This window comes from Falco punctatus (genome assembly GCF_963210335.1).
Source record: "Falco punctatus genome assembly, chromosome: 5".
NCBI classification, from domain to species: domain Eukaryota; kingdom Metazoa; phylum Chordata; class Aves; order Falconiformes; family Falconidae; genus Falco; species Falco punctatus.
The window spans coordinates 32,346,951-32,360,611 of NC_137584.1; the positions used below are offsets into that span (position 1 = coordinate 32,346,951).

Consider the following 13,661-nt stretch of genomic DNA (forward strand, 5'->3'; position numbering starts at 1 on the left):
CCTTTTCATGTTTGTTGAAACTTGTACTATTCTACAACACAAGGTTTCTTGCAAAAAACATTACATCCCTTCAGAAAATGCCTAACAAATTGTTTTGGTATTTTCACACATCTTCATATACAGAATTTAGACTATAAAAGAGAAACACTATCACCTGTCCAAATCCTGATCTTACATATTAAGTTATTTTAAGGATAAAAGGGGCAATCAAAAAAGGGTAGATTTAGATGAACTGTAAGGAAGAAATTCTTCACTGTGAGGGTGGTGAGACACTGGAACAAGTTGCCCAGAGAAGCTGTGGGTGCCCCATCCCTGGCAGTGTTCAAGGCTGGGTTGGATGGGGCTTTGAGCAACCTGGTCTAGTGGAAGGTGTCCCTGCCCATGGCAGGGGGTCTTGGAACTAGATGGTCTTTAAGGTCCCTTCCAACCCAAACCGTTCTATGATTCTGTGATCAAATAATATTTTCTAGTTATTACTGTAGAGACCAATAACTTGTATCTGAATAAAACACATCTTCTGGCAAGGTTTCCAGTCTTTGTTTGAGGAGCTCAGGAAACACAAAATCCACCAGCAGTTTGTTCCAATGATTCATCGCCCTGTCAGAAATGTGCCTTCTTTCTCATATGAAAAATATTAACACATGCAGAAGACCTGGGATACTCTATTATTAAGGTAAACTCCAGAACTCATTGAGTTAGAAATTGTGGTTTTTAGGTGTGTAAAGAAAGGTAATCTGAATTCTATCTTCTTAAAATATAGAATACATGAGAACAAGTGGTATATAAAGAATTATTTTTTCCTATAAAAAAGTCTTTTAAGCTAGAAATTATGAATTAATAGCAAGTGAATGGATCATGTGGCTAATGAGGTCTCGGAGATGCTAGTAACACTGCCTGATTCATACATACCTACTGTCTACACATTCAGCACTATAGACAACCATGAACAACAGATATGAATTTACCTTATAGAGACCTTCACCTGTAGATAGGCTTTATAGACGTTCATTAGCAAGGTGAAAATGTCATATATGTTTCACATCAAATTCTCTCAAACACAAGGCCCTGAGAAACAGATTGTGCTTACGTTAATTGGCCTGCCAGAAGGATTTATCCTTTTGTCATTGCAAAAAAAAAAAAAAAAAAAGGAGTGGATAGGAAAACAATTAATTCTCCGATAGTTACAGCAACGGTCTTATTACAATTGCTTGGATCTTGTTCTTATTTACACCTAGTAATAAGAAGGAATGTCAATGGGAGCAAAGTTAGTTATATTTGCACTGGGGTTTCCTCCCCTTGCCAGACCACAGTGAAGCTGCCATAGTTTAAATGTCAGTTGTGTGGTTTGATTTCATACCCTGCTGCCCACAGACAACCACATCAAAATAAATATGCATGCTATGGAGAACAGCACTTTGCCCTTTGTGCAGTCCACAAATGCTGCTTGGCTGGTTTTCTAATCCTGTGGCTGTATATTTTTTTCCAGATTGGGAGGGAAGTGTTCCTGAGCCTCTCATGTCTTCACCTTACGTCTAACAGGCTGGGGACACCTTGACTTAGTCAGCCACTTAGATCATGGAGATCTTATAGCAAATTGGCAAGCACTCCTCCATCCCAGCAGATGACAGCATGTAGTGCTCTTGCATTTCACAGCACCCCCAAGTCTTTGTTGTGAATGTCTTTGCTATGCCAGCTCTGCTTTATAAAGTGATATGCAAGCAGCTGTCTGTTTATATACAGGTGGGTTGAAATTGAGCCAGGACAATTTCCTATGTGTCTTGTGACTTTGGCCTCCAAACTGGAAGCAAATGTGGACAAGATGTGGTGGCTACTCCTGTTGCCCAGGGAAGGATCTTTCTGCATAGGGATGGCAGTAGCTGGGGCATTTACAGAACGGGACATGTCTGGGCTGACAAAATGCTCTTGCTACAATTCAGCAAGTAATAACATGTTCAACATTACGTGTGGATCTTAACTATCTGAAACTAGAGCCCACGCACCAAGTACCCCCACAGCTCTCCATGTGTAAAACAGAGATCTGGTTAAGGCAAGACTTAAAATTTGACTCTCTTACAGAATGTTTGTGAACCTAAAGAAGAGAAAGATCCCTCTTTCTTTTAAGGCCATGTGCTTCTACAGCTTCTCTGAGGAACACACAGCTGTTTGGCTACATTACCATTTTGCCTGATGAGCATTCAATTGCCTGGCAGAGCTTGTGGGTCGAGGCCAAACTCTGCCGCTAATGCTGGTGTTTACTGTATCCTTTCTAATCTCCTTTTATGAACTACTTTACTGTGTATGCAATAATACTCTGTTTTGCTTGAAAGATTCCAGGACCTTTCTTTTGTCTCCCCATCCTCCTAATGTGAGGAATGATGGTAGTAAAGGGCACACAGCCTGTCTCCTTTAATCTCCAGTTAAATAAAATGTAGGAAAAAACAGGAGAGATAAGGAAACAAGAAGACAGAAAGGGAAAGATGCAACTTTAAAAATAAAAAATAATTAAAAAAAAGAAACTAGTAAGAAAGAAATACAGAAAGGAAAGAAAGAAGGCAAAAGAATATGGCACACACACACAAAAATATAAATACAGTTGCTTGTCTGTTTAAATTCTAAAATTGTTCCACAGCCTCATAATAGGATTAATAGGTTTCAAAGGACTAATAATCACTAGTATGACTGAATGCCTTTTAACTGGCTCTGCTTAGTCAACCTAGGAGGACTTTCTGCTCCCCTGATTGCCATACACACGATTCCTTTCTTTGTAAGCTCTAACCTTTCATGGGTCATTTTTCTTCATGCCTTTCTCTTTGCTTTTCCTTCTTTCCACACTAAGGCTCCTCTTTTCTTTCTCTCCATGCTCTGAAGTCTTTTTCCCTCACTTTCTGCTCCAGTTCCCCCTTCTTTCTGATACAGAGAGATAAATGTGCTGCCTGAGCACTTTACTAGGGTACTGCTGAGAACTTTCCTATAGGAGGTGGCAGTATACTCCAACACAAAGAATAAACTCTGCTAGTGCCAAAACAAAGTATTGCAGTTTTCTCCACTGTAGCCCAGTTTTCTTCACTGAGGTACTAGGCTTCCATGCCACTGTTAGCCATTTGCCTTTGTCAGAAATTTTAATTAGCTGGATGAGGCAGAGAAATTCTACTATTACTGAAATTCCGCTGCCTCACAGTCAAATATGAGCTCTCATTAAATTTCTCTTACCATGCTGGGTTTGGTAGCTTCCTTATCTCTAGTAACCAGGCATTTCTCATAGTTGTTATTAAGCTCACTTACAACCATTGGTAAAAAATCCTGAAGTCAAATTTCACATTTTATATGCTAGAAATGGCATACTGAGTTCAGTTGTATTTGTAGGAAAATGTACTCTTCAGCAAGCTTTGCTGATTGCACATAACCCTTCCATTTTCTGGCATTCACTGATTTTCAGAAAGCCTGACCAGCCATGACTGAATGCTTGAAGAGCAACCTGGACAGGCATGAAAATAGCAGGCGCGTAGGACAACCATTTCAGAACCAGAATTCAAAAGTGTGCATAACTTCACAGGACAAGAAACAGATATAACCCACCATTTACTGCACTGCTTCAAGTATCAGAACCTTTTTGTTTTTCTTCTCCAAATCATCAAATTTTCAATATAATTTTAATTTTGTAAGTGTGGCACTTGCTTTTCCTAATAACAAGCATTCAGATTTAGGTAAATAAAACCTCAAGTCTTCAAGTTCTTGTACTCTTCATATTATTTTGTTGGTGGTGGTTTTTTTGTTTCTTTAATTCTTCATGGTCTTCTCAATCTATGAAGTAATGCACCATTCTCCTTTTGCAAGTCTTGAGACTCTTTAAAATCTAACATACCAGGTTTGTTGAGACTCCCCAGGAAGTAGGCAGCAAGTAGATGGTAGGTCCACCTATTCACACAATTCTACTTCACATGATCATAAAATAATAGAATCACAGAATCATTAGGTTGGAAAATACTTTTGAGATGATCAAGTCCAACTGTTAACCCAGGTCTGTCAAGTCCACCATTAAACCATGTCACCAAGCACCACATCTACATGTCTTTTAAATACCTCCAGGGATGGTGATTCCACCACCTGCCTGGGCAGGCTGGTTCAATGCTTGACTACCCTTTCAGTGAAAAAATCATTCTTAATATCAAATCTAAACCTCCCCTGGTGCAACTTGAGGCTGTTTCCTTTTGTCTTTGTTCCTTGTTGCTTGTTCCTTGTTGCTTGTTACCTGGGAGAAGAGACCTACCCCCTGCTGCCTACAACCTCCTGTCAAGTAGTTGTAGAGGGCGATAAGGTCCCCGCTGAGTCTTCTTTTCTCCAGATTAAACAACCCCAGTTGTCTCAGCTGACTCTCATAATACTTGTGCTCTAGACCGTTCACCAGTTTCATTGCCCTCAGTATATGGAATGATGTGAAATTAAACACAGGACACCAAAGTTAACAACTCACAGGGGCTCAGAACTGAGCTGGACAGTTCTTCATGTGAGAAATGAAATATTTCACCCATACATCCAGCTCAGGAAGCCCATGAACCTCAAGCTGCGGAGTCTGGGAGTATATGCAGATGACAAATTACGCTGCCCAGTCCTTATATTCTTCCTACTGTAGCAAGAAGAGTACTGAGCCAAGTGAACTTTTGACCTGAACCATTATAAACCCATCTATATTCTGAAGCTTTGTCCTATGCAGGACTCCTCTACACACTGGGGATCTTCACCTGGCTTTCAACCAGTTGCCAGCTACTTTGCATCAACAAGGATGTTCAGGGATGTTGGAAAGCATTTGAATTAGGTTCCTAGTCTTGATTCTACCTATGGATCTATGTATAGATCTTAAATGGACTTTCTAAGAATATTTGTTAATAAGCACATTTGTTCATTGACTGAAATGCCACAAGACTGTCCTTGTAAATCTAGTAAATTGGCATATATCTGAGGAAGTGGCGATAGAAGTCTCTGACAATAATTCTGATGTACATTAGGGATTCTTTACACCAACTGATTTCTTGGTACTATAGGTAAGATACTAATATAGGCTACCATAGCTGATGCTCTGACAATATCAGTTCCTTGGTGTGTACCTCCTTTCCTTACCCTGCGCACTTTCCCCTTTTTTTAAAGAAGTAACAAATTTCTGAGTAGACTTAAACTAAAACAATTTCATAGCTACTCGATAATTCTTTTTTCTATCTGAGCAATCTAAGAATTTGTGTAGGAGACTTAGGAAAAAAAATCCTCTACGTTATTCTTAAGGACATAGGCATTTCTATGTCTTTCTGTACTCCATTCCCATCCCAAGTCCAAACCCAAAAGAGCACTTCTATATAAATGCACAGACACCATTACAAAATCAAGCTTTTTGACACATGTAGGAAAGATAAATTGTATCCCAGAAGCACTCAAAAGACTCAAATATCACTGATAAAAAGAAGGTATTAAAGGCAGCACATCCTTGTTATACACCAACAAGATTTTCCCTGCTGGGTGACCTACCTCAACTAACCGTCAAAAAGAATTAGTCTCAAGGGAATGTTTTGCTTATAGATTTATAAATGTTGACAATAATCCTAAATGGATGTTAGGGGAATTGACAAATCTCAGCATTTTTCTTGATGTATGTGTGCCTGGGGGAACTTTGGAGGCCCCAGCATTCATTAAAAAGAAGCAAGCCATTGACAGCTGCCAGAGAAAGACAGGTAGCATAGCTAGAAAAGTAGAAGCTATTTGTTGACACAAATTGTGGAGTATAACCTAATAATCTAGTATTTTCCTCCACTGTTGTTTCTAGGCTCACTCAAAGTGTACAGGCCATAAAGCATAGTGTGCTTAGTATAACAATAAAACTGCTTACTCTATAAATGGCTTTATTGTAGAAGTTTGAATGCTCAGGAAAATAATGTGGGACAGATTAAAGCTGGAATCAGTGCTTTAGTTAGGATGTGGGGGGCAGCTGGGGGGGTGTATTTGTTTTCTCTACATATGCATGTGTGGTTTTTTTCCCTGGAGGTCAATGCACATGTTAAAACAGCATCCCCTGAAGAAGAGTTCTGAGTTTAGCTCTGTCTTTTTATCTTGACTAAGTGAAAGAAGGGGAAAGACAGCAAAGAAGGAAGCTCACAATTTTTATTCTAATTTTATGTTTGATTGTGGGCTAAATCTTTGCCAGGCAACTCCACCTAGAAATCTGTAATAGAAGCAATGACAGGGAAACTTGAAGCATTTATCCAGGAGTCTGAAAAGGAGCTTTGATGAATTTTCTTTGATAATGTATTAATTACAGCTAGCTTTTCTACTCACAGCCTTCAGTTTATTAGTTTAGGTATTATTTGATAGTAAGTGAAAATCAGAAAAACATGGCAATCTGAGCTGTCATTTATGAATTTCTTTCCATAGAGAAATGAAAAAAAATATTAAAAGATAAAATTGCAGTTATTTCTGTCCTATTGAGAAATAATACTTCTGAATTGCTATAAAAAGCAGCTACATAGATTGATTGCTAGCACTCTGTCATCCAGATTACTGGAAGTGTGTTTGTAAATGTGTGTGTGAAGACTCATGCTGTTATGTGCAGATCCCTAGTCTGGAAATGTCTCTGCATGACTACTCTCCTATTTCCTACTGCTACAGAGCTCTTAACAGCAAATTTTGCAATATTTCATTGAGTCCAGTTTTATGCAAAGCGCTAGTAACAAGTCCTCCATCACCCCTGGTGACCACAAGAACACATTCATTCCCTCTGTTCTGCATTCCCCCATGTCTTAGGGAAAGTGATTTAGTAGTAACAGAAGTTATAGCAGTAGTATAGACCAGGTGCCAGTATAGGAGGCAGTGTACATAGAGACTGATCATACTTGTAATCTTAACAAGCAAAATAAAAAACAACATAGCTATTTAGCAGAAGGAAGCTGATAAAAACAGATTTGGTGATTTTGGCCAATATCATAAAGTCTACGCAAATCTGGGAAATAGCAGATCTCTGAATCTCTCCTTTGACACGCTGTCCTTGTGCTGCTTGTTTCTCTTTTGTCCTTTTACTCCACCCTACCTTGTATTTCTGACAAATATTGTCAGAGTTTCTGCATCAGCTCCCCTACACCAGGGGTGACACTTTACCCAGGCTGACCAGAAGTTTTGCAGCTGATATTCAGTGGGGCTACCCTTTTACAGTTAATGGGCAGCTAAAGGAAACTACATATTGTGTTTAATTTTTTTTTCCTGATAGTTTCTCCTCTATCACAATAATGTCTATGCTATGTTTTCCTGCTTTTATGTGTTAACTATGTGTCAATAAATAAAAACACTATTTCAGGAAAAATCTTACCAAATCTTGACTTTTGGGTTTTGTGAGGTAAGAATGTGTTTCTGAATGGAGGCCCAGACAGCTGTCTTTTTAAGCTGCACTGTAAACTTATGTTTAATTTCCTGCCTACTACCAGCATTAGTCCATCAGTATTTGCCTTACTTTCACAGGCTTCTATATACCATGGAATATCTGTATCTTGGATTGTTTTCCCAAGAAGTAATAGCTTCCGTTTTACAAGCTGACACTTTACATACTGCAATACATATTTGTAACTTTTTACTTCTTTCTATGTTATTTTTCTGGTTTCAAAAATGCTTTCTTTCCTTCATCATGAATGTACATATGAAGATCGGTTGCAAAGAAATGGACATACGAGCAAAATCCCAAATTCCTACTAAGCAGATGAAGTGCTTCTGGCACCACTGAAGTATCCATCCCTACATACTGTTTTCAGAGATAAAGTTCAGGGGCAGCCAAGTACACCTAGGCTCAGCTGCCCCCATCCAGTTTAATAGATGGGCATATCTATCTATATCTATCTATGTATCTATCTATAATGAGATCTCAGACAGATGCATTTTCAAGAAACTCCTGACCTCAGAAGGAAAATGCAATTTTAAGAAAAAACCATGCATAGTGAAAAGGTTTAATATGTGTATATATTGGAAAAGGATTCATAATGAGGCTTTATGCCTCACCTATTGTGTTAAGTTGGTAAGATCTCACTGACTTGTGTTTTCTAGTTACTACATCTGACACATTTCATTCATGAGCACTTACTATGCCTCTTCTACAAGATGCAATTCATCTCACCCCTCAAAATTAAACCTCTAGTTTAAGACAGCCATGTAGGCTTACTTCATAACTTATAGAGGATGAGAAATATCTCCATTCCAAAGTGTCTTTCAAACTGGTGGGGTGAACTGTTTGGGGTGTCCACCAATCCCACTGATTGTAGGGGGAGCTTGAACACCTTCTTTTTCCTCAGAAGCCTAACTTAAAACAGCTATAACAGTATGAGGTGACACCACCAAACTGAGTCTTCACTCCTGTTCTTAAGCAAAACATTTTTTCTTTTCACTAAAATTTTGTTATGCCTCTAGTGGCTAACGGTCGCTGGTGTTCAGCCCCTGGAGTCCCATGTGAACTAGTGAGAGCACAACTTCCTTGCTATCATGAAGTTCATTTCAGATCCTGTGTAGCTAAATGACATAACAAATCACCCTCATTATGGGTGAAACTTGTTATGAAAGGACTAACACAAGGATTTCTGTCAAGTCTCACATGGGCCAATATGCCAGGACTTCACCTGGGGTGAAAAGGTCTCTGAATACCTGTGCTGGACCAAGGCACTACCTGTGTACAAGGCAGTGAAACTGCAGCAGCCCCATGTATTTGGGATCTTAGAGGCAGCCCTTTGCCTCTGCTTTCAGTGAGAGGAAAGCTTGGACACTCGGGCATGAAGTCCCATTTCTTTTTTTTTTAAAAAAAGGCCATCAGTGACAAAAGTAGTCTTTTAGAAGACAGCAGCGTTTACAGCAGACAATTTGCAGCTCTCTGATCCAGCACTGTATTTCTTTCTCTTATTTCCTACTCGTGATGTCCTGGCAACTGTTCCTGCTCCAGGATGTAGTTTTCCTCCCTCCCACACTACTTCTGAAGTCTCTCAAAGCGTGATAGGAAATGAGCAGCAACTGCATCCTCCCTGCTGCTGCAGGGCAGCTCTCTCCCTGTCCTGCCCTGGAGAGCCAGCGCACCCATGGGCCCCGAGGGGTCAGCAGTGCATCTGGGGAGATCGCCTACTGATTACTAAAGGTGACTGATGGAGATGAGAGAACATTAGAAACGATTGCAGGAAACAGACATCATTATCTTTTCTAGTTTCTCACAACAACAACAGTTACCTGGGGCACACCAGACATTTTACTTCATGTAGCAGCTAATTAGCAGAGACCACTGGTACAAATTTCAGTGTTCCTGACACTGACAGCAGCTGCAGTTTATGCAGAGATCAGCCCTGGCTTGTGTTCTTTCCACCCACTAGCTCTCTTCAGGACCTGGCTTGTAATTCAGGTTATATCACTTCAAAGGGTTTGCCCTTCCCCTGTGTCACCCAGCTGCCACACAGGGAAGCAAAGGCAATGGATTTACATTGAGATGGAAGAGAAGTCAGTTCAGAGATTTGAATGTTCAAAGGAAATAGTTTTTCCTTCTTAGAAAATCGTTCCCTATCTATCGCTGAGGGGTGCTGCCTGGAAGCACAGATGATTCATTTCTTCTATATACTTAAAAGCAGGGTTTAGAAGATGCGCAAGAGATGTTTTTTACATGTTCAGCAGAATTATTCTCAGGTGAACTTATAGGCATCTATTGCTACTGAAACATGAAAATAGCATGTTAGTTAGTGTTTCAGATTTTAACTGATTCAAACACTGCATTAACAGAAACAATGCCACAAATTCCCCTTTTTTTCCCCATGCCTGGGAGTCATATGGTGAACAACTTGCATGGAAGTTTGAAGAACAACACCATCTGCAGCAAAAAGGACAATGGACGCATTGCAAAATCACCTTGTGGGAGAGCCGTGAGGATGGGCGAAAGCTGCAGTATCACTATCTATGTCAGTCTTAAAAAAGAACTTTATTTAAATGAGTGGGGGTTTTACCATCACTTTTCTCATTATATAACTCGGCATATAGTGACACACTACTGCATGAGGCTTCCCAGTATCTCCTGCTGAGCCACCAGAATCTGCCGATACCCTCCTGAAAGCTATGACAGAAGGGTGAAACTTTCTTTAGTGTGCAATTCCTCAATGTGGAAATAGGAGTACTGATGGGCATCTCGTGCAGAGGCTCTCAAACTGCTGCCGGTGGGCCGGTGGTGATGCACAACTTCACTGCTGATCTAAAGATCCATGCCACAGACATCATGTTTCAGCTGCCAGCCAAAGGTGCACAGTGATTTCTGCTGATGACTGACAGTGGTTCAGAGTCCTAACGATTAGAGAATAACTATTTGAGAGTTTCCACTGATCAGCTGTGAGCAAGATGCTTCACCTCTGTGTGCCTTTGTTTCCCTTCCAGCACCATCTGTTTTGCTTAATTAAAGCGAAAACCCTTCACTGTAAGACCTTCCCTTCACAGGCATTTGTGAAATGCTTTTCACAATGCACCTCTGAATTCATTCAGGACACAGAACTGCCAAACCAACATGGATTACCACTATTAACAATATCTGTTTTAACTTGTCAGCTGCGATGCTACTATGACTAACAACATAGGAAATCAGAATCCTAAGAAGCAATAAACCAACCAAAATTTAATATAAAAACCCAAAGGACTCTCTACTATTTGGGGTATTGTTCTTTCAATCAAATATGAAAAGAATCCTTGCATCTAAAAATGTATTCTAAACTATCATGATCTTCTCCAGATTGCTGTGGAGTATAGCAACCTCTGGATGTGTAGGATCAAAGCACTTTGCTTCTCAAAGAGTCATTTTTCATACAGTCATTTGCATGCAGTTTTGCAGCTTTGTTTTTCATGGATTTTTTCAAAATGTTAATTTTTGACTACTCTGCTATAATCTACTTAGAGTTTGGGTGGGATCTTACACAAGGGATGCAAGGGATATACAAGGGATAACATCAGGAAGAAATCAAAGGCAAAGGCTGTTGCCTAGTTTTAGTTGCAGAAGTAAAAAGCTGTGTTTAAACGCAACCCTAATTACAGTTTTGTGGTGCTTTGTCGAGCCCTGCTGATAAGTTTCACTGGTAAACAGCTCTTTATTGTTCTTTCACATTCAGTCACCATGGCAACTAGCATTTTAGGGTTTGATCCTGAGAGATGCCAAGCACCTGCTTCTGTGGCAGTATCTATGGGAGAGAAGGATTTGAGACATCTTACAAGATCAGTCCTTTCAGTGACAACAGATTTGCTAAATAAAAAAAAGAAAGAAAGAAAGAAAGAAAGAAAAAAAAAAAAGCTTTTGATATGCTTCTTTGGAAGGAATTGGCAGGCGATGGCGGGGGGGGGGGGGTGGGGGTGCTGGGCGGGGGCGGGAGGGGGCGGAAATCACAGGTAAAACCTGGCCCCAGTTATACTTTACAACATACACAGTATCTGACACTGTCTGCTCATGGGTGTAGTGCAATACTAAAAAAAAAAAAAAAAAAAAAAGAAGCCCAACGAGCCTAAGGACCTAACTCCAAAGGAAACGCAAGTCAGAAAGTCAGAAACAGTAACCCAGAGTGTCACTAACAAAATGTTGGGAAGATGAATTCCCTTTCATTCACTGCCAAATTCTTCATTGTCACCTTACTATTAAAAAAAAATAATAAAATTGCTTGGAGGTCAAACCCAGGTGATAAACAGCTAAGCAAATTTTCTATTTTAGCTTCTGAATAATCCCTGAGGGACTCTCTTTTGTCTTTCCTGCTTGTGTTGACCTCAAACTGTTGGTCAGAGCCTAAAGGAATCACTCAATTTAGCAAAGAGTAGCTTTTTTTTCTGTACAGCTCCATTTCTCCTGAATTTATCTCAGTGTCTCAGTAGGAAGATAGAAGGTTTGTGTCAGCAGTTAGCAGACAGTTTGAATGTAAGCAGGTGTGAACATACCGATTGCTTCCTTATCTGATGCTGCCTGAACATGTTGGAAGTGAGCAGAGAATTGCTTTCGTGCCCCCTAATCGCCAGCTGTGTACTCACACTGCCTCCTCTGACAAACCCCTTTACCTGCCAAATCTGCAAAAGTCAGCTATTGTACAACCCAACTAGCCCAGCTCTGCTACCATTGTTAACCAGGGTAATGTCATCAGCTTGAGGGGGTTGATTTTATTTTCTCTGCTTCAAAACACTGGCCCGGGGTTATTCCATGTGAACTCAGACATCCATCTGAGGGGCACCACCTTCATCTGCCTTAGTATGGTAGGAGCAAGCCAGCACTTCTAAAGGACAGCTGACACCTTTAAGGGGCATGAATCATCTTCTACGGGTTTTCTTTTCTTGCTGTTAAATACAGAGAAAGCATGCAATGCTTATATTTGCAAGTCAGGCATCCTCAATCAGTGGCTCAGCTAATAAGAAGGAATCCAGCTCCTGATGGCTGAAGTCGTCTGTATTCATGCCTGTGCAATATTCCAAATTTAGGCATTTTGTCTTCTATTAACCCTCAGACCAAAAATAACTGGTTCAGATCATGCTGCGTAGAAAGAAGTTGCTGCTTACAAGCGTACTTGTAACTTCTTGTTCATGCCTGCAAATGTGCATGAGAGAAAAAAACAGGTCTTCAGATGACAATCAGGGGACAGTTTATCTTCACTCTTTGTATTGCTAATAGTGGTTAGGTTATGGTCAAGCTCAATGCTTTTATTACTTGAAATTTAAGAGATCTGTTTTAGGACAGTAGAAGGATGATCTGAAAAATCTGAAGATCTGGTTGATGGCCAACTGAAGATGATCCAGCAGTGTGCCCAGCTGGCCAAGAAGGCCAAGCACCCTGGCTTGTGTCAGAAACAGTGTGGCCAGCAGGACAAGGGATGTGACTGTTCCCCTGTACTCGGCACTGGTGAAGCCGCACATCGAATCCTGTGTTCAGGTTTGGGCCCCTCACTGCAAGAGGGATGCTAACATGCTGGAGTGTGTCCAGAGAAGGGCAACAGGGCTGGTGAAGGGTCTGGAGCACAATGGGGGAATGGGAGTTGTTTAGTTTGGGGAAGAGGAGGCTCAGGGGTGACCTTGTTGCTCTCTATACCTGAAAGGAGGTTGTAGGCAGGTGAGGATAGGTCTCTTCCAGGTAACTAGTGACAGGACAAGAGGACAAGCCTCAAGTTTTGCCATGGGAGGTTTACATTGGATATCAGGAAACATTTCACTGAAAGGGTTGTCAAGCATTAGAACAGGCTGCCCAGGGAGGTGGTTGAGTCACCATCCCTGGAGGTATTTAAAAGAGTGTAGGTGTGGTGCTCAGGGGCATGGTTTAGTGGTGGAATTGGCAGTGCTGGGTTAATGGTTGGACCTGATGATCTTAAAGGTCTTTTCCAAATGAAGTGATTCTATGATTCTATGGTTGTTTGTTGGTTGTGGGTTTTTTTATTTTATTTCTTCTTGCTTCCATAGCCCAGGTGTAAGAGCAATCGAAAGGAAAATAAAGATTAAGCAATAGCAAAATTGAAATCAAACAATATGGGTCACATTTCTTCTGATTTGTGACTACCAGCCATGTACATTAGAAAGTGTATCACCCTTAAAAGTGAGTACTTTCAGATAAAGGAGTCACACAGCTACCCACAAGTCTACAGGCTTGTAGAAGTTTACGAAGAAGCAGTATCTCCACA

The 13,661-nt window shown here is 40.5% G+C and overlaps 1 long non-coding RNA gene across 1 annotated transcript in view; it reads right to left on the reverse strand.

The window, feature by feature from the left end:
• LOC308065050 overlaps positions 1-13,661 on the reverse strand; it is a 132,310-nt gene that overhangs the window by 30,491 nt on the left and 88,158 nt on the right. The window contains exon 1 of the long non-coding RNA XR_013928635.1: positions 1-13,661. This exon is cut by the window's left edge and continues 23,583 nt beyond it; it is cut by the window's right edge and continues 88,158 nt beyond it. This is a non-coding gene — a long non-coding RNA (uncharacterized lncRNA).